Below are 22,386 nucleotides of genomic sequence, written 5' to 3' on the forward strand. Positions count from 1 at the left end.
TGGTGTCCTGTGATAGGTGCTCCGTACTGTACTTGTAATGTATTGTGGCTTATACCATAAGGAACAGCTTTTCTTGAATATCTACTGCAACATTGCAGACTGTTCTTCAGAGCTACATACTCTTTCTGGCCACTCTTTTAAAAAGTTTTCTGAAACTGCAACGTGAAAAAACACACAAACATTTATTTGAAGTATTCATATGCTTTTTATAGATGTAACATTATTACAATATACATCTTCTAGTAACTTTTTTTTTTTAATGTAGCATCTACACTGCTGTGGAGTATGCACTGCAAGCTGTGTTAGCAGCACCCAAAGAAAACTTAGTACAGAAAAAAAAAAAGTAGAAAGCTAACAAGCATCAAGTTATCCTTCCACAGAATATGGATGTGTGAATTCAGCAAGCCCACACGTCCATTCACATGAGGCCCTACCTAAACAGAAGTCATGCTGGAGGCCACTCAGTCTCTATATTGTGTGGATTCTGAATAACAGGATTATATTTTGACATATTGTACCATTTTTTAAAAATATACACTGTAAACACACTAAAGGTAATCCAGAAAGAAAGTAAGCATAATATTTCTATCAAGTGTCCCAGGACACCCCCCACAATAGAATCCATAATTTAGATACTTCTCTGGAAAATATCAACTCCCTGTCATGTTTTATAGTTGCTTCATATTGCCTCATTTGTCATTTAACAAGTTGCATAATCCAATTCAATGCAACGTAACATAGTCAAATCTCTTCTTGTAAATTCCAAGCTGCTCAGTGTATTTTCTACTCAGATATATTGTCAATCATTTTGGACATAAGCCCTATATGGAACACTACATAGAGCCTAGCCTAGTGCCATTGTCCTCCCCCCCGCCATCCTGTTCTCCCCCCGAATCTATCTCAGCCTCGGGAAATAAAAAGTTGTTACCTTAGTCTGCTGGGAAAATGGTAGTATTTTAAATGTTAGACTAGTAATAAGGTACCATAAAACAAACCATAAAACAAAATAAAAAAAGTAAACAAACAAAAAATCTTCATATAGAAATTGAAATACTGCTACATAAAGCTTCCCAAGCAGAAAAAAAGTAAAATTATGAAAGTGATAAAGTGAATAAATGTCGGTGTGATGCCCAGCAATACTGCCCAGTTACTGCTACACTTTGAGGTATCCTTTAACTTCAATGGGATGACAAAAACAAAGCCAATTATTACCACAGACCTTTGAGTCAGTAGTTCTTTTTCCAGTAAACCCCAAACATACTTTTTACTCTATCAATTCTCTCAAGTGAAAAAAATAAGTAATCTGTGTCACGCATCAATAATTTCATGAATGAATTCAATTATCAGATACTTAAGCATGAAATAAAGAAAGATTAGAAAAATAGAAGCACAGTCAGCCATGTTAGCCTCTATTAGGCCAAAGCAGTGCTCAGCGTAACTGCGTTTCCATCACGTGACTGTCTATGCAGTACTAATGCCATCGCCTCCCCTATCTTGCTTCAACTACATACTCAATTGCTATTGTTAGGCTTCTTTCTCTGAGGCTGCTGATCCATATACGATAAGTAGTCCTTAACCACAAACCAGTGAATCTTCCTCCTCTCTCCCCCAGTGATTTTACCTCAGACAGATAATGTTAGAAAAAAAAAATAATCAAATAATCAAATACCTTATTTTAAAAAAGAGAGACGTTTGGCTCAGTTGCGGAGAAATCTGTTTTGCAATTAGAAACCAGCTTGATCACACAGATGCCTAGCTAACACTCATTTATATCCTTTATAAAGGTATTTAGGAGGTCCACAGCAATTTGCACAAACCCATTTAAATATTTTGGGCACTGAGTTATTTGCTTTCTGCATTCATTCAAATATTCATACGTATATTATCATAATGACTTTGATGAAGGTGCGTCTGTTGTCATAGAATTAGTCACAAGAAAGCATACTTCTGTATTTAGATAGCAAACAATTTGCACCACAGCAACAATACCTTAAGGTATACTCCTATCAAATACTTCATCTTTAAAAACACTAATACCTTCAGCACATTGGAGGTGCAAATTGTGATTTTAACTACAACAACATGATAAGTATTTGCCAAATATTTCATGACTTAAATTGAAATCTGGCCAACATGCTGAGGGTAGATTTCTTACTTCAGAAAAAAAAAAAAACAAAACAACAACATTATGAGATTTTTAAAGATGTGCATGATCAACAGCCTATTTCTACATCTCAACTTATGTCTAAGTACTTAATGTTATCAATCTTCATATTGCTGCATTACTTCAGAAATTAGTCAAAATGAAGAGCATAAGCTACTGAGATCATCAAAACTCATGCAGTAAGAACAGCTTTATGGAACTAAATGATTCAATTTACATGAATGTTATGAAAATGTTCTCCGGTGGTTTTATTTATTTGTTTATTTTCACTCCATAACCGTTACACTGACAAGTTACAGAGCTGAAAATGTAATTGTGATTGCAGTGTATTTAAGTTACAACATCTCAGACAAACATATATTTTTTTCCAACAATAGTTCTTATTAGTAGTACACCTGTCTACTTCTAATAGTGAAAAAGAAATATATATCTGTTAAATAAAGACATAAACAATAAGATATTAAGCTGGTCAAAAAAAAATTCCTAACTGTCAATATTGGAAAAATATTGAAAAATAAGCCTTGCAATAGACTTTGAGAAGTCTTGTCACTGATCTTATTCGCTGTGCAAACCAGAGTGTTCAAACAGATCACTGATACCACATGAACAGTCATAAAAAATATGTGATAAAAATGTATACTTTCTTTTTTCTGCAGGTGCAGAAAAAGAGAGTTTTGTCCAATATTATCCTGGAATCTTGCTAGCATTGGTGCCTTACATAGTAAATACAGCAAGAAGGATAGCCTTATGAACCTGATACTACATAGCGTGTCATTCTCCTCCCCATCTCATATACAGAACCTCAAGAAATGGAAAATACAAACAGATGAGAGAACGATAGCTTGAGAATGATATCCACATTATAGCAATGGTATGAGTCAAAAACACAGTGTCAATTTTGGGGACAACATAAAGCAGCAAAGCCATGATCCCCCCCAAGGAAAAGCACACAGAAACACAGAAGCTCATAGCAATACATTTCTCTACATCTTCACCATTTCAACAGAAAAATACCAGGTAACAACTCACTAAGAAATGCAAAGCCTCCTTACTACAAAGGCAAAAGCTGTATTTAAATAAAGTTAGATGCAACCAGTAACTGCAGAGGTGGAGAAAGCTCAACAATGTTAGCATTATTGAATGCTACAACCATAAATTCAAATATTTGTGAGGCAGAGGATAGGGAAAAATTTCTGCTTGCATGCCTTGTGTGACACGCACAGCATAGGCCCACCGGATACAAGAGAATATTAGAAATTCAGAGACTGCCAGTGCCTGACAATAACATTAGCATGGATGTACAAGAAAGAAGTTGACCCCATGCTAGATAATGAGGCTAATTTACATCTCAGACTTAAAGTTGTTGCTGCTGAAAGACTGGAAAATAACTGCATTCCTGAGATAAACCAGGCAGTTTGGTCATTTCTTCCATAAAATTTGTAAAACCCACATATTTCACATACACACACACAAACAGGTGTTGTGGTTTTTTTGTTTGTTTGTTTGTTGGTGTCGAAAGGAAAGCCTAGCAGTTTATCTATGCAAAGAATTTAGAGCTGTAGCAACGCTTCATTATCAGCTTCAACTAGCCATGCCAACACAGAACACAGAACCCTCTAAATGCCCAAGTCACAGATTCAAGACATAAATTCTTATCTTCCATTATTTCAGTCACAATTCCTTTAGCTTCCAGAGTATAAAATTCACATCCATCCTCTTTTGAAACTTTCATAATACACTAAAAATATCTGAAGATTCACTGGGAGAGAAAGAGAGAAGCTGAGACACTGTAAACATATCATTTCAGTTTCCGGTGCCTCCACTCGTGAAGCTTGAGGACTGTGGTCCATATTCAAGGCTAGGACAGTCAGTAAAGTTCTTTGAAAGGAGAGAGCACCCTTTTGTCTTCTCATAGAGAGTCATAAGTGACTATATTTATGAGACACTTCAGAGGCCTGGGTCCCAAAGCAAATCTGGTGCATCACTGCAATCTGAAAGAAGGCAAATGTGGTTCACCAAGGAGAAGACTAGAAAAGAAACTCCAGGTCTTCTGAGTGGGAAGCGTAAGAGCTACTGCCAAGCTTTAGGCAGGCCTCCCAGCAGCACGGAGAATGTTCTAGGCCCAAACATTAGGTATATAAAACATGTGTATCATATGGATGAGTTTTGAGTTTTGCAATGACTAACTTTTTTTAAAGGTTCTTCAGTTTTCAGACATCTGTGGGAAATAGAAATTTAGCAAAGGAGAGTACTTGACCTCCATTTGCTAGAAGGATTAAGTATCACAAATGCAGACTAGAGATGTACACTTTTAATGTTGCAAGTTAATACCCTCTCTAACAGTATATTGAGTGATAGAGTGCATTCACAAACTCTGGACATTAAAAAATAATAGAATCAAAATCATATTTTGATCAAAACACAGTTCTAGATGAAGAAGAAATTAATTCAGGTAAGTCTCATGGACGTGGTATGCAGGATGACAATTGCTGAAGGATCAACTTGTTCCTGCAGGAATTTTTATTTTATGAATTCAAATTTGGTCTATATGGGAGATGGTTTGGAACACAGCAGACCTAATACACCATTGCAGATGACTGAGTAAAAAACTAGTCATGGTACAAATTCAGCCCAAATATATTTGGCTAGTGAGCTTCAGTAGCATTCTGAACTGAAAAGCTGCAAATCAGACAAACCAATAGGAAGGCAAGATCCTAAGAAATGGCTTGTTTTTCCCAACTCAGTCCAGTAACAAGAAGGTGATTCAAATTATTCAGCAGATGGCTCAGATGTAACAGCTTGGTAGAAACACAACAAGGCTAATTAGAGAATCAGGCTTGCCCCTTTTCTTCTTTGCCTTAATTCCCAGATCATTCCCTCCTCCCACCCACAGAGTGTATCCAACCTCTCTGTGGTTAGAAAATCATCTTAGACCTCAGCAATGCTCTTTTGCAGCAACATGCAGTGCAGAACTCCTGCAGACTAAGAAGAGATTTCAGCTAACTGGGAAGCCAGTAGGTTGTGTTTCCCTTCCTGGCAGGCGTGCTGCACTTGTCACCGACTCTCAGCCCAACAGCTTTTTTACTAGCACAACAGCTGTACAAGTTAAAAGCACCTGGAAGTACCCTATGAATGTTCATGTAGACTGATGACCGAATTTGTATGAACTGTTACCTAAATTGAAAACATGCAAATATGTGAGAGAGATGTGTGGAATATATGGGCTTCAATCCTAAATTTTGACTATCGGAAAGCTAAGCGCAAGGCCTCTGTGATCCCACGCTGCAAGTAGTGTCTCCAGATGGAAAACCAGAACGGTAGCAGGCGCAGCGTCTATGGACAGCTGAGGTAACAGTAGGTCCCTAGGGCAGGTGTCACACCCCCAAGAGTAGGTGACTTGTCAGCCCGATAAGGCCAAGGCATACAGTGCCCCCCACATGTGGTACGGCCGTCCCTACCCGTACCACTCCCTCTTCAAAAGGAGCTAGCTGACAGGTATTCAGATACACTCATTACTCTGGGATCAGACTCCTCTTCCCTGATCAGTATTCATAGAATCATAGAATGATCAAGGTTGGAAAAGCCCTTCAAGATCATCTGGTTCAACCATCACCCTACCACCAATATCACCCATTAAACCATGTTCCTAAGCATTACGTCCAACCTGGCATTGCTTCATCCCATTTTGTATCATCAAGGCTTTTGTGCCTACAAACTACGAGATTTTTGTATCGGAACGGATAAGGTCACTGACATCGCCACGGTTGGAAGTCTGTACCAGCGAACAGGAAAACTGCTTTGTCCTGTGATGCAAGTCAAACCAGTATTAGCAGCCAGGAAAAAAAAATAAAAAATGTACCTATGTGAATGAATAATTAGCTCTCCATATCACAAATACATAACCTTATTATATATGTTAGGAATTACTTCCTGTCTAAAACAGAAGTATAGTAAATACAAACCCTAACACTACCCAATATTATATATATATATTTTTTTTATTTGCTCAGATAGTTTAAAATAAGGGTAATTTTGTTTCTTGTCTAAAAGCATGCAAAAGGGAAGGGAATCCTTCATGCAAATCCTTTATTTTCACGATAATCTAAATGTGTGTGGCTTGTAAAGACTTCCAGCAACATGATCTTACCATAACATAAATGGAGACACAAATAAATCAGGGTCATTGCCACTGTCATTGTGTGGGCCTTTTTTTTTTTTTTGCCTCAACAGAAACTATTGCAGTGTTACTATATAGTGTTACTAGACCTAATTTTCTTTCATTTTATACTTTTGTTGGCAGAAGTGTTGGTGAGAAATTGTGGCTATAAATTAGAGTAGGTTCATGAAAAGCAGGAGGGAATTTGAGACAAATAAATTTGAGAAAAATGTGGAGTTTATATTTTAATTAAAGCAACAATCTATTCCAGAGACACAAGCTTGTCGTTAGTTACCTAGGTGTGAACTTAGAGTAATTGCACTGGCATGATTCAAGTGCCTCTACATTTATATCCAGGGAACTGAGAGTAAAATTCATAATTCGTCCTCTTTTCTATCACGGTATGTCAGAGAAAGAAACAGGAGTTAAGTCTCAATGGTCAAGAATCTCCTATCTACCAGAATTAAGGAAGTTTTTCCGTGAAGCACTATGTGAACACAAAAGTCATTTAAAGAGTTGAAGAAAAAATATTAGACCTAACATTAAGGGACCTAAGGTTATTTGTGGAAAGTTTCTAAATCTATTTCTGGGAATGGAAGATAGACAGAGACCCAGAGCTGAGGTGTCTCTTAAGTAATAACAGAATTTAAAAGACCAATAACAACCCAAAGCCTACATATCATCACAGGAATAAAAGCCTTCCCAAACTGTGAAGGAAAAATATGATTTTGATAGCCCTTCTGGATTTCTGAAGTGCAGACCCAAACCTGCATCGGCTATACATTAAGAGAGCATCAGTAAAGTTGGAGAAAGGTACTGGCAATCAGAATACCCAGATTCGTACGCCATTTCAATACAAGACATGAATTTAACAGGGACACTGAAATGATCACATTTATTGAGTTTTTAGAAAGCAGGGTTAAAAATGAATTTATTACCAAGCATGAGATTGAACTCCAAGTAATACTAACAACTGAGGTTTTTTTTCCCACTTTTTTTTTTTTCCTTCAGTCTCAGTAAAGTAAATGGAGTTAGAGGTCAAAATTTTCCCAGTATCACAAACAAGTACTTTGTAGGTGCAACAGCCAGCTATATATCACCTATACTGACAAATGCTTTTCCATAGGAGAAATTACCAAGATAATACTAAGAAGGTGGCAGAGCAATGACAAACTCTTCAGATTTCTCTGTGCAGCACTCCCTTACAGGCACTTGGTACAATAGCTGAATGCAGCCATGATAATAAAGAACAGCACATACATTATTTTAAATCATTCCGATCCTTTGGAAGCTGAGGATCATTAGATGAATAAAAAAGGGTCTTCCCTTTTCTCAGTCATACATTTCTTACTTTTCTAAGACTGAACCCTAAGAGAGATACTTTTCTCTCTTTTTGTCTCTTGAAAATATTAAAGTGGTTGAAAATATTCTAGCTGGCTTAAACACAGCCAAGGCTCTGCAGAAATCTAAAGGTGACAGACAAACAAAAGCTGTTGTAACTGGCCCAAGGAAATAATCAAGTCAATATCTCAAGGCATACAATAATAAGAAAAAGTAGTATTGATAAGATGTTCCACTAAATTTTCTGCAAAACTTCAACCATTATATTTAGCAAATATATTATTATTCCTTGTCAACACTTAAGCTGCAGTCATACTAAGCCAAGATACAGTTTTATACATAATCTCAAAACATATATGCAATAATGTGTGACCCAAAGAGATCGATCAACTTTAGCTTACTTTACACCAAGTGTTAAAGCTTCCAACAGTGAATGTATTAGCACACTGTTTGTAGACAAGCAAACTGTAAAAACCACCATGCAAATGGAGTGTTGTACCATATTCTTGTAAATATTCTTTTAGAGAAAGGACAGCCAGTACAATAGAGAAATGCGAAGCTAAGGGGTTTTAATCGTACCATCTGGGATGTGGAACTAACTAGCAAAAGGGTGTTCCTATTAGAGTCTCTAACAGTTACTGTGATTTTAATTGGCTGAAATAAATTTTGCTGTCCTCAGACCAGTGATAAAACTGTAGGGCTTCTTTCCTTTCAGAAAGTAGAAGTGAAATGACAAACTTGCCCTTTGAATAAAAACAAACTAAAACAGTACTGTTAATTTTCAACAAGGTTGAGTTAAAATTAAGTATGCTTAAAAGTAAATTCTACTGGATACTACAGATTTCTGGTGTTACACAATTTCTTAATTATCCATCTAACAAGAAAATCCATGGAGAAAGGATAGTCTTATAACTACTCCATCTTCTGGCCCTTCTGACAGTAATCTCAAGTATGTGATAATTATCATTTGAAGAGCAGATACCTTCAACATTTATTGGGAATATGTCTATGTTAAAAATAACCTTAGAATGTTACAGCATTACATTTTCCAGAAGATCTTTTTCACAATCACATTATGTTGTAACTTGGATTTATGATGTCAAAAATAAATAGATAAATAAATAATAATAAAAAGTATCTTTATATCTTAACTTGTGGAGTGCGAAAATCTGTGCTTAATTCATTTCACACTTTCACTGTTAATCATTTGATATCATGAATGTGACCATTTTTAAGTGCCTTGCTGCTTAATGAAAACAATTTTGTCAAGTCTTATGGTGAAGTACATGAAAACAATCTTGCCTTCACTTTCAGGTGTTCTGCAATGCAATTCACCTCAGTTGTGCTGCCATCTTCATTTGCAGCAGCAAATTTCTTAGTATACACTCAAGGCCAAACCAATACATACAATTCAAAACCTAAAATGTGCAGAGGTAGAACAGAGGTGCCTAAATAGTTTACCTTAAAAATCTTTACTTAAGTGTTTATATGCACCTGAATCAAGTAATATCCAAGTCTTCATTATTAAAAAATAAAAAATCCCTGACGCTCATCTTGCTTCTCTACTTAGAATATATTCACAAAATAGCTGTGCTTCTGTCCTCTTCAAGTCTGGAAATAACAGGTATGCCCAATGCTTACCTGTAGGATGTGCTATTAGACACAAAAACATCAATGACAAAACAAAACAAAAAATATCAAACAAGAAACTATAGCTTGGATTATTTTTATTTCAAAAAATAGCTGGAGATGGTGGTAGGAGTCATCCTTACAGTCAGCAAGCCAAGTGCAGCATTTGGCCACCGAAGTGCCAGCCGCCAGCTCAGTTCCATCCTTCTCAAAGTACTTAGATCCCTTGTACCTCCCTAAGAGCACTGCAAACCCTGGGAACGAACTCTTCAGAGGGGGGCATTCTACCTTCCTCTTGGAAATGGATCACCAGTCCAATAAAAAATTCCTGACTGTTCAGAAGAACATGAACCCATGAAATTTAGATATAACAACAACTGATGTATTTTCCACTACAACGTTAGGCTTCTCAAGATTGAAACCCATCTCCTCCCCATTTGAAATGGACAGTGTCCTAAGAAAGTACATCTTCGAGACAGCATTAGCATTTCCAATTAGATATTCCAAGAAGCTCTCCTCTCAGCAGGACTGCTGCTGTGTATTCTATCCAGGGATGAATAAGTCTTCCTAGAGATTTCTAAAGTGCCTGAGGTTGTTACATGCAGCAAGTCTTTCAGTTTTCCAGCCTTTAGTTATCTTACCTGTCTAAAGGGAAAAATAAACCAAATATTCCAATTCCCACAGATGAGGCAGAAATTAAGTGGTATTCTTGCTCCTGTATCTAAAAAGCAACTGTTTACATTAACTTGTATATTTAACTCTGTCCTGGTTTTCTCTTTCTTAGGGAAGATGATATTAAAATACAGTACTTATATGAAGGATTTGAGTTAACACTGAAAGAAAATTTGAGCTGACTGACTGATGTGTTGAGAGCAAAAGCTTTTGCTGCAGGAGACTGTAGCCAGAACGTCTCCCACAGGCTGAACCCTCCTGAAGGACTTCAGGGCTGCCTGCTATTTTATTTGATATCTTGACCTCCCAATACTTAATAACTGTGTTTTTAAAGATCCATAAAGACAAGAAAAAAAGCTATTTAAAAAAAAGCAAATAAATAACTTCAGTAACGTCAGCTTGCTGCTGATTATGCTTGCCATATTTTAAAGTATAGAATAGACAAACTGTGCTTGAGCAATTAATCAAATGGAAAAGATTTCTTCCTATGTTGAAACATAGGTTTTATCAAGAAATAAAAGAAGTATTTTGTATTTTAAAGAATTTAAACTCCTAGCTTTGACCTGTGACTGAAAGTCTCATATATTGTAAAAAGTTTTCATATACATATCTGCATTCTGAATTTATAAAATAACAGCTACTGTTTTAAATTTCAAGTTTTGTCAGATTTAGCAACAATAGTGCCCCCAGCTTATGTTTATCTCATGTGTTTAATGGACTTGACACAAGCATTTTGCCTCCATGATTTCATACAAAAACCATCAACAAATGAGTTCAGACCTAGCAGAAAGACCTTGTAGCCCAAGAGACACCATTTCTCTGATTACTAGTGAAAGGCCACAGGCTGTGTATTGCCCTGACAGTGTAGGATCCCAGTACTTTGTCTGGGTTTGTTTGAACCTCAGATGTTTTTTCCTTGTACAGTAGAAGCATCGATTGTCTAGGAATCAAGGTAATTGTTCCCTGAATTAGTTTTAGTTAGCTTTAGCTTATAGTGATGACAAGTGGCTAATTTAGAGTGGAATGAAAGAGCTATATAATTCTAGTAAAAGTGTTCTGTGGAAGAATACGTAGTCATATGGACAGAGGCCCCAGGACATAAGCACAAATCACACCGATCAGTTCAGGAGTACCACCTCGCATTATTCCGGTAAAAGCAGTATTAGAAAAAAAACAAAGGGAACAGAAAGACTGACCAATTAAACCAATGGAAAGAAGTACATTAGCAGATTATGTGTTACAAAAACAAACCCAAATTCACCCTTAAAAGTGAGAAGGAGGAGGAAACTGATAACAGCAAAGGGCTCCCAAAAGAAAGGAGAAAGAAACCTTCATCACTAGCATCACAGCTCTCTTGACCAAGGCTTTAGGATGTTGACAGCTTTTTGTAACTCCTTCCTCCCCACAACGGCGACTGTCAGCCCTGGTACCCAGGGTGACATTAGAAGCATAAGAAATGAACCAAAGAAAATCAGTAGGTAACAGAATGGTTTTCTGTATAACCACTTTAACTGTATTGACGTTTTTCTGTGCTTATACAGACTATGAACATACATTACCATAAACACACTAATAATTTGGACTGTTAGGCTGTTAAACTTCAGTTAGCCTATCATTAAATTCTTGGCTTCACATGTAAGGTGTGTGTCCCTTTGTGCTCATAACAAGATACCGACTGTGTGACGCATCCATTATAGTGCTGAGCCTGACAGCTCCAAAGAAATGCTTATCAAGACTCTTTGTGCGGTATTTCATTCTGAACATTTATCTGATGGCATTTCAGATATTACGTTAACCAGAAATGATGGCTAATTGTCAAAGACATCTTTTACTGAAGTCACTGAAGATAGTCCCATAAGTATAACAAACTAGTCAGTACGGTTTGGATTACAAATACTCAGTGTGGGGTTTTTGGACACTATTTGATTAATAATTACAGAATACATCATTTTGGAACTACAACACATAACAAGTTGCACTTGTTTTTAACAGTGATGGACTTGGTTACCTTCAGGTCACTGAATGCCTTAGGTAAAAATTCTGTCACACTAGATACAAACAGCAATGCCTACAGGTATATCTAACAGTGCTTTCCACTACAGACAGCTTTGTGTTAGCTTGTAATAACAACCCGGTTTTAATCATGCAATGAATGTTACTGTAATGCTTAACTGCTTTCCTAGAATCACGTATCCAAATGCTCAGTAGAAATCACAGGAAGTGAGGGTCACATAATTGGCTATACTGAGCTGAAGCATACTCAAGACCTATACACAATATTGTTCATTTACACCTTGGATAACATACAGTCATCCAGAATCAGATGTTTAATACATTTTACAGTGGGATATCAGCTAAAGCACAGGATCTTTTTCATCAGATGGATGTTAGGAAAGAAAAAAAGGAGGGAAACAAGAAGGACTATGAAAACGGAAAGAAAAAAAAAATCAAAAACAAAATGCAAATGGGAATTATAAGAATGCATGTTTGTACAGATTAAGAAATATTATAAATAGTCTTTAACAGTGATAACAGTAAAGACTGTCAAAGAGTAAGACCAATGACACCACTTCAGAAATAAACAAAATGACAACTATTTAAAAGCCTTGACATTTACACGGGGCAAATAAAACATGCAGACAAAAAAAAAAATGCAGTGCTTTAAAAGTGCTTTAAAACATTTTTTTCATCTGAAAGTCTGGAGATACTGTTTTATATATTTTATCTCTTGGAAACGTTTAATTGTCTTGTTTCTAAGACAGTGTTCACAGAAATCAACGGGCATATTTGCTGTTTTTCCTCAAATTCAGGAGACAATGCTCAGCTGACATCCCATAGTGTGATGTACCTTTCCATGTGTACACTAAATTGTCAAATAAATTGCTAGGCAATGCAACTTTCTGAAAAAAAGAAAAAAGAAAAAAAAAGTCAGCCTTCTTTGCTATTTACTACAAATAACATCAAAAACAAAAAACAAACAAATCGTCAAACCTATATTATTATCCTATTTTAAACTACAGCTTTCAGAAAATAGCTCTCCAGACAGAAAAGGCTGAATTTAAGTTTTCCTGATCCTCCTCATGGAATTTTCTTTTTCCTCCCTACAGTTTTAATTCACCTGTTTTCATCTGGACCGGTACAGATCTTGTACTTTGGTGCACAATCAGTGGTGCAATGTGGAAACATTAGGACTAGACCTGGCTGATAGATTTTTCTACCTGCGTAGAAAAGCTACATTTTTTTGGTAGACGACATAAATCTTTCTACTTGGAGATGTCAGCTCTCCAGCCTGTAGCTTCGGTACACTTTTTCGTAAGTGTTTGCTGCCTTTTTTCTCTCTCTTGAAGTACTCAAATGATACTCACACTAAGTGATACATAAATAATAAAATGGCAAACTTAATTAGATGCTATCAGGGTTTGTAAATTGTGGAATAATAGGAAAGAGAACTGGGAGCTATGGGGGGTAGTAACCATGGCTTCACCAGGTGTACGCTAATTATCAGGACCTGCAACATCATAGGAAACATGCATATTCCTTTGTGGTGTTTCAAAAATCTATAAACCCCCTCACACTCATATTATCATGTCAATAATTAAATTAGGAATACTCACTGGAAGATTTTATTTGAAACAAACAAACAAACAAAACAACTTTTTTCACAGAAATAAAAATTTTAAAAAGGCAATCATTCCTGATTCACCCTTCCTACTCCTTAGTTTTTCACTAAGTATTACATGCAGGTATACACACTATTGCCTAACAAGACTTGTATGAAAAATGTTTTAACTTATTGGTGAAAGAAGGAAACTCTTGGTACTCTTTCAATATGTTCATAAACAAAGTTCTTGACAATATTTATGCTGAAGGACAGTTCAGCAAATCTATTAGTTGTAAAATAACTTCTACTTAATCTTATGCATACCTTAAGTTTGTCTCTATCTGGTAAAGTACTTAAATATATTTAAATCATATTGAAGTTACATTGTGGCTGAATATACCCTTACACACTTGCTGAATCAATCTGTAAATCCTTAGGAACTGATACCAATTGGACAGATCTGAGACTCAGTTATAGCTTCAGAAAAATATATGGGGCTTCCTCCGGACAGCACACCCCCGTCACATACTCCATTACGCTGAAGTTAAGAAATGCTAATATGAACTAAACTCTAAAAGAATTACCTTACAAATTTTGCTCCTTTCACTTTTGTAAAAAAAATCTAGCTTTTTTCATTTAAGCAAGAACCACAGTAATATGTGCATGTAATATGGTAGTTTCCCAAAATCTGTATTAAACTCAATATTGACTTACCAAGCGCTGTGTCATTTATTATTTACTGTACTCAATCTGTGGGATTTATTAAAAAATTGATAAGAACAGCTACTGGTAAAATCCCTACAGGTGAGTTCCCTAGCCAAGCCAATTATAAAATCAGCAAACCTGTGGTTACTACAATAAAATGACAGTATTCGATTTTAGCAGTTGGTGATATTTTAAAAGGACGCTTTGAGACACCTGCTTGAAATGAACAAGCTGCAGAGTTTCATAAAAAAAAAAAAAAAGATTGCTTTTATTCTGTTATTTGCCAGACCTTTCTGCTCCCCCCTGCCCTTTTCTAAAAACTGATTTCTCATTTTATTAGAAAGATTATTTTTAGTGCATTTTAATAGTCTTCCTCCTACCTCTTACACTCTCTATTTTAAAACAACCACTATATCTGAGAAGCATTAGTCAGACTGCTATTGACCAACCTGAAATAACTGTGAAAATGCTTTTAAGTGCAAAGACACCTTTTAGAAGGAATAAAAGATTTTTTTCTACCTATTCCATTGTCGTATGAAAAATGATTTTTGGTCTAACGGTTGCAATGTGCATACTCATCACTCCAAGAATAGGTTTATGTACAATTCATTACATATGAAACTTTACGGATATGGAGATCTGCCTAAGTTTTAAGACAGGTTTTGTACAGGCTTAGATGTTTGTATATAGAAATTCTGATTTATTACATGCATTACATTGCACATACACAATGTCCTTGATAGAAATTCCCCATAAACCCCTAAGTAACATACATTAAACGAATGATCAAAAGTGTTCTCAGCATTGTGAATACAAAAAAAAAAAAAAAAAAAAAGATATATTTTGCCCTGTCACAAGGGAGTAAGAGGTACAGCATGATTCCAGCGAGCATAACTTTTAGTTGTTGGAGATAGCAGATCATAAAAAAATAAAAATAAAAAAAATAGGGGAAAAGTGAAACTATTGCATAGCACACTTCTTGCCAGGCCTCATTTCTTTGATGTTGTGCAAGCCTGTGGGTGCCCTCAAATGGGGATGCACTTCACTTCATACTGATCCCCGGAACAGGCCCCTTCCTGTCTGAATATAAAGAACTTGCAAGTAACACAACACAACTCACAGCCGCAGAGGTTAATCGGTCACATCTTTGCTTTCAAAGATCACAGCTAGTTTTGAAAAAGAAAATCAAAGTTCAGGAGTCTTAACTACAGAAATGTTCCGAGCAGAGAGAGCTTCTAACACCTCTCACCCAAACAAACAGGATGTTTGTAATTTACACATGCACGCACTGAAATATCTTAGGGGAAAACTGCCTTAATTCATTTCATTATTAGAGCACTCCTCAAATGTCAGCCTCTGGCTGTACTACTGATAATTTCTGATGGGAAGAAAGGGATTTTCATTCTCAAACAGGTTTTTGTTAGAGCAAAAATCCATAGTGAAATCACCAGTCAAGATGTCATAGCATTTTATTAGAAGAAAGCATATGCCAAAGAGCATGGGGACGGGGTGAGCGGGGACAACACAAAGACTGGGAGAAATTAAGAGAGTTTTGTTGTTGTTGTTGTTTAAAAAAAAAAAAAAAAGTCCATCATCAAATGAAAAGGTCCCCCTCCTCAGCTGCTGCTCCACTCTTGCAAAAAGCCTGATCTGAAGAACTCTGTTTGCTTGAGCATAAAATCTTTGCTCAAGTTTTGCTGAGATCTAGATGAAAGCAAAGAGCATGAGAAGCTAAGATTATGATTTTTCATTATGTTTGGATACACTGTTAATAAAGATCTCTCCACAGTAAATCCTCAGCAACATCATATCTATCAATTCCAGCTCTCAGACATTAATGATATCAACAATAAGACAGTGCACATAATCTTACACCTGCATATAAAGAGCTTATGGACTTTTATTTGATAATGAGTTACAGAGGTGGCACAGAACTGTAAAAATACTTCTCCAGGAGCCAGGATAAAAATGAACATACCGAGAATCATAACCGGGGGGGCTTTCAGAGTGTGTGGGGGAGGAAAGGAAACAGAGCCTCAAATGCAAGTGCAAATTGTGCTTAAATATTAATTTTGAGTCTGAAAATGAAATCATCATGATCAAAAATATGAATTCTAATAACTGCTCAGTTAATTGAAGAGTACTCTCCTGGAAAGAGTCCAGCGGAGGGCCACAAAGATGATACGGGGCCTGGAGCATCTTCCCTATGAAGAAAGGCTGCGAGACCTGGGTCTGTTCAGCCTGGAGAAAAGAAGACTGAGAGGGGATCTCATCAATGTGTATAAATACCTGAGGTGTGGGAGACAGAGGGATTTGGCCAACCTCTTTTCAGTGGTTTGTGGGGACAGGACAAGGGGTAATGGCCACAAGATGGAGCCCAGGAAGTTCCGCACCAACACGAGAAAGAAATTCTTCACAGTGAGGGTGACGGAGCGCTGGGACAGGCTGCCCAGGGAGGTTGTGGAGTCTCCCTCTCTGGAGATATTCAAGGCCTGTCTGGACGCCTACCTGGGCAACCTGCTCTAGGGAACCTGCTTTGGCAGGGGGGTTGGACCCGATGATCTTCTGAGGTCCCTTCCAACCCCTACAATTCTGTGATTCTGTGATATATGAAATTCAATCATATTTATGATGCTAACATCTTACAACAGAGAGATGAGGACTAGAGCTAGGTTATTCACACAAAATCTACCCTTTTGGTTTTTAGCCTGAGAGAAGAGAGGAAAACTCAAAACAATCCTTGCAAAACCTGAATATTTGGTTTCAACTGTTGCACTTTTATTTTAAAACATTTACAGGAGTTATTTAGAAACAATACAGGGATTTTATAAGATTAATTAAACACATGTAAAGTGTGAAAAAATTATTTAGAGTAATACTGAAGTGTAATCAAGGGGTGGGCACAAACTCAAATCTTGTTAACAGAAATGACGCATATGCGGAAGCATTCTAGATGCAATACGCTAAAGACAAACAAAGCTAAATCCTCTTCATGGTTTCTTTCTTTATGCTTGCTTCTACACCAAATGAGCACTCTTTCGTATGGATATTTTCTCCTAAACAAATCAGAAGCCAGAGGCAGCTAACCAACATCTTTGTGTTCCTTAGCAAAGATGTGCAGGCCTGGGAAGTTACCTGCTGATCTGTTGCTGGCCTGTTGTCTCCTTTATCCTAACCTGCTTGTAATCCTGTTTTTGAGAAGCTTCCAAATGAAAAATGAGGAAGTTTCATAACAATTATTAAGGTATGAATCAGTTGTTATGGAAATAAAAAATAATTGGCTTCTATAATCATTGTGAAAGAACCATGAGCTTTTAAATTCTCTAATATACAGACAAACAGCAGATGCATCATATTATGAAAAGAACAGCCTATGCATACATTTTAAAATACACATAGGAGAGACAGTAGTGTATTGGGTTAAAAGTTGTGGGGCTCAAATTTTAATTTTTAAAGGGTGTGTAAAGTCCTGAAACCTTTTAAAATATACCTTCTTAAAGTTAAAATAAAGAACTAGTCACAGACAGCAAAAGAAAACACAACAATTTACTTGTTGATAAGTTACTAAAATATGCTTATTTGGATGCTGTCGCATGTGTTTGCTAGGGATAAATAGTTTGAGAAAAGAGCACTATGGATTCTTACATCATTCAGAATTATCAGTCAAAGTTCCCCCAAAGCTCAGACCCCAAGTAAAGGGCTATGTAAGGCTGCACGCTGGGTGACTAGGTGAGGCTTGGCTCCTGCTGTGACTACATGGGTGACAGTGTTCCTCTAAACCCCATCATCTGGCTTCAGCTACACCAAACACTATTTAGTGTTTTTTTCCTCCCTTTTAGCTCACAGCTTGAAACCAGGTTTTGCAGAAAGGGTCTTGCAAACACTACTAAGTGATAAAGATGATTGTGCTCTCCATTTGCAGTTCAAGTACTCATCTAGGGTGAGGCAGAGAAGGGTGGGTTTAGTTTCTTTTCTGTCAGAGGATTTAAAAATCTCAAATTCTTCCTATCAGAGTTTCCCCAGTCACGACCCTATAAGAGTTTGAAAAAAATATATTTCCAAGTTTGCCAAAGAGAATACCTGACAAGCAGTGCTGTTCTGAGCATAATAGTATCATAGTAAAATAAATAAATAAACTTTAAAAAGAAAAAAAAAAAAGCTTTAAACATTCCTTTGAAGTAACAATTTCAGTTTAAAAAACAAACAAAACCCTTGCCTAATAATGCCAAGAACAATGCCAAGTGTTGTTACTACCACCTTTTCCCCCCCCCCCCAGCCTTTCCACTTTGTACTTGCCTATGCAACTATCCAAGCACATCATCCAAATGCTGTGTGAGCAGAGAGACAGCCTATGGAGCATCCAGTACAGCTGCACTGCAAGTGATAACTGCATCGAGTGGGACTAAGGACAATTCTGAAAGCACATTTCTGATACTACGTGTTTTGTGGTATTTATTCCTCCAGCTGAAGCTTCTTTGGAATTTCCTTTTGTAAATGTTTGTTCTAAGGACAATCATCTATTGTTTAAAGTATCACAGTCTTTTATGCCATATACACCTATGTAATTACTATGATGGCACTAGAAATGATCACATGCTCTTTTAGGAAATACTGTAATCACTGAAAGCTGAAGGTCCCCATACCTGAGTTTTGCTAGACTAAAGAGAGGTTCTCTTATAAACACTGCCGTTTTAGTTTGCATTTCAGAAGTGCAAGGATACTCATTTTCCTGAGGTTTCATTAAAAATAAAATAGGTAGTGTTAAAAAGAAAAATACACATAAGGATAGAGCTGATATGCAAAGAATGTTTTAAATCAATTCTGACCAACTGAATTGAGATTCATTTAAAATGTTAAGAAACATCTATTTATGTAGACTATTATTAGATATTTAGATTGCAGAAGAAGTGTATTCCACAGCATTTTTCTTTCCCAGATAAGACATCCTACTCTGAAAGCAGGCATGATGCAGGCCAGAACTCAGAGGTTAATGTTTTCAGAACCAACAAGATAAAGCAAACAGTACCTTCATGTTGCTTTCAGATTTCTTTCTTTGTTAAAGAACCCCCTAAAATAATGACATCATGGCATTAAGAAAAATCCTCCCTATGTTATTAGAACACAGTTATAATACTTGCTTTAAGAAAGAAAAAAAAATAATCAAAACTTTGATAAATGTTCCTTAGATTAACCACACCTGGTTGACAACAAGAGTTGCTCAGGAAGACAGGAAAGCAACAGCTATAGAAAGGATATGAAGAAACATCAATTCTACACTACTCTGTAGTTAAAGATAGGAAGGGTTTTGTTTGTTTCCTTTTTTGAACTAGAATGTTACAGAACTTGAACAACCACCTATTTCAAATGATATGTCCATGCAGCCAAAACATGAAATTTATAACAACTTAGCTGCATGTGTAAGAATGCATTTATCCAAAGCAGGCTAGTGACACTGGGATCAGTCACACAGGATCACAGAGGTGCTAAACTCGTAACAGAACATCAGACTGTCCCTGGTCACATACAGCAGTGGATGGATGTGTAACTCGTAGCACCTATTTTTAAACACTGACTGATAAACTAAAGCTCGGTTACAGCTTTAGCAGAGTGTGCCACTGCAATCTGAAGAGCCTAACGTCAGAAACCAGGGTACAGGAAATCTGAGAGTCTGTCTCTGTGGCCCAGGCAACAAATGGTAAATAAATGTTGGCAACATGAGGAATGTTTGTTAGCTGAGTATTTTAAAGGTTTGTACAATTTTCTCTCTTGAATTTTGCAATTTCTGTTTTCATTTTTTCTTCCAGAATACAAGTACCTTTCTTTTCCAGATGACACCCTGCAAGACAAATTTAGAGGCTCTCAAAGTTACAGTTGTTGGTACCAGAGAAAATAAGTGGAAACAAAAATAAGCCTCTTTTCCAAAGCAGTAGGAATAGGGTCATGAAAAAGTGACATTTCATTGTAAAATTAAAACATTACAAGGAAAAGTGAAAGTGAGAAACAAAGACGATAGAAAAAAATAGAAAGACTCACGGTTTATTTATATCCTCGTTTTACATTTTTTTCTGGCATACTCTCTATTTTTGTATGCAGGTGGTCATTAAACTACCTAAACCTTCATACCTTTGAATAACTGGCAAGATAGAAAAAAAAGTATTTACATTGAAAAAATGGAGGCATGATTCTCACACCTGAAAAAGATTTAGATCATGATTCCTTCCCACCCACAGGTAAGTAGCCTCCAGTTAAATACATGGGTTACCCTATGCACAAAACTTCAGCAGAAATTGCTATTCCCTGAGCAATCTTCAACAACACAAAGAATTCTCTAAAACCTTCCCCAAAAGTCTTTCTGTCACTGTTGTCAAAAGAGAGTCAAGAAAACCGTTTTGTTGCCCAGGACTGTCAGCTTCTTGGACTTTCCACAAGTAAAAAGCAGTAACTTTTCAAATAATTGTAAATTCAAGTCAGTTTCACTACATGTCCTCTCATGCTGCTGTTAGGAACTTGTGTGGAAAGAAGGAAAAGTCCAGTGTTTCACATGCCATCAGTTACTGTACATCCAACATGCCTCTCTAAGAACAGAACAGCTCTTCTCTCATTTAGTAGCATCTTTCTTGTGGAATACCTTCACTGATTTCAGTACAAATACTACTAGAGTACAAACTTAGATTAATTACAATGGTATTTGGGATAGAGCCACAGCACTACATAATATTAAGTCTTTAATATTAATTAAAAAATATATATATTCTTGACAGTACTACCTATATGATTATATCTTGGCACTAGAGGCATTGCTTTTGCTGCATTTTTTTTACATCAGTACTTCCCAGCAAGACTTGGAGACCTCTCAGAAGATGTTTCCCACTGTAACAATGTTTTTTCTTAAACACCGTCACTTAAATAAAGGCACATCCATCTCCTTTTGTCAGCGCATCTTGGAAGGAGTGAAGCAGGTACCATATTACCTGGCCTCTGCGATAGCAAGAGTTAAGGGAATATGGTAGCCATATATTCATGAGAAACACAAGGCGAATAAAAGAGAAGGCATCACACTGCTGAATGTGGAAAATTCAGTAGATACCTCAACTATCTACAATTACCTTTAGGGTTTTTCTTTGTTTGTTTGTTGTTTTCCAAGAGGTGTCAGCTACATTAAACACCAAAGTTTGCATATTCAATTCAAATTAGTTTTCCTGATGTTTCATTATTTTAAGTTCCATTTGGCATTTCCTTGACCAGTTGCCAAATCTGGGCAAAAACCCTTCTAACGTCCACTACACTGCTTGTGCTCTTCGATTGCCTTGCACCACATCAACTAAAATATTGACGGGCTATTTTGTGCTGTTAAGACACAGTCCAAACTGTGGTTTTTGCTTTGACTGTCTCAAAACTAAGTACCCTATAATTAGGCCCTAATTAGGTTCCTTCTGTGATATAGCCACTTTAATAACAAGATTACCTTCCAGTTCGTTTGTTAGAAGTGTCTTCTTTAAATCTTATATACCGCACACAAACTACTTCCAGCCCCTCATTTTCACTGGCCCATTCCTAAATTGTCACTTTTGGTAGTGCCTTCACTGTGCAAAATACCTTCTGAATACAAAGAATTGCTCAAAGGACTTCTATTAAAGGCATGAAAATGTAATTAGCAGATATGGAGGGAAAGAAAATAATGGGTAAATAAAACACTTTTTTTTCCTTCTTCAACATAGGCTAATCAAGACTAATTAATATTAAAACATCACATGACTGATAAATTTGAAGTCATATCATTCATTTAGGGTTTTTGTGTGTGTTTTTTTTCTAGTACATGTGGAGGTTGGTGTAAATACTATTTACCCTCCAGATGTAACTGAACACCCACACAATGCTTCAGTGAAAACCATTATTTTTATCTAATGCTGAAATAAAACCAACAGCCCAGAACATACTACACCATTCTTCTACATTTTCAGTGTGAACAGCTTCCAGCTGGATCAAACATCCATCAAAGTTCAATTTTTAAATAACTTAAAAAATTATTTTTGTCTAGCTTTGTATGTATCTTGCCCTTTCTTCCATCCACACATTTAAAGAAACTCTTATAATACACATGAAATATTTGTCCTTTTG

The 22,386-nt window shown here is 36.5% G+C and overlaps 2 protein-coding genes across 28 annotated transcripts in view; both read right to left on the reverse strand.

The window, feature by feature from the left end:
- TENM2 (teneurin transmembrane protein 2) overlaps nucleotides 1–22,386 on the reverse strand; it is a 1,465,234-nt gene that overhangs the window by 1,260,661 nt on the left and 182,187 nt on the right. The window lies entirely within an intron of this gene.
- LOC310881738 (uncharacterized protein) overlaps nucleotides 8,970–22,386 on the reverse strand; it is a 796,919-nt gene continuing 783,502 nt past the window's right edge. Inside the window, exon 7 of the mRNA XM_083799376.1 lies at nucleotides 8,970–12,862. The gene's annotated coding sequence lies outside the window, so the exon portion shown is untranslated. The remainder of the gene's footprint in view (nucleotides 12,863–22,386) is intronic.

This window comes from Anser anser (assembly GCF_964211835.1).
Source record: "Anser anser genome assembly, chromosome: 14".
In the NCBI taxonomy this organism is placed as follows: Eukaryota; Metazoa; Chordata; class Aves; order Anseriformes; family Anatidae; genus Anser; species Anser anser.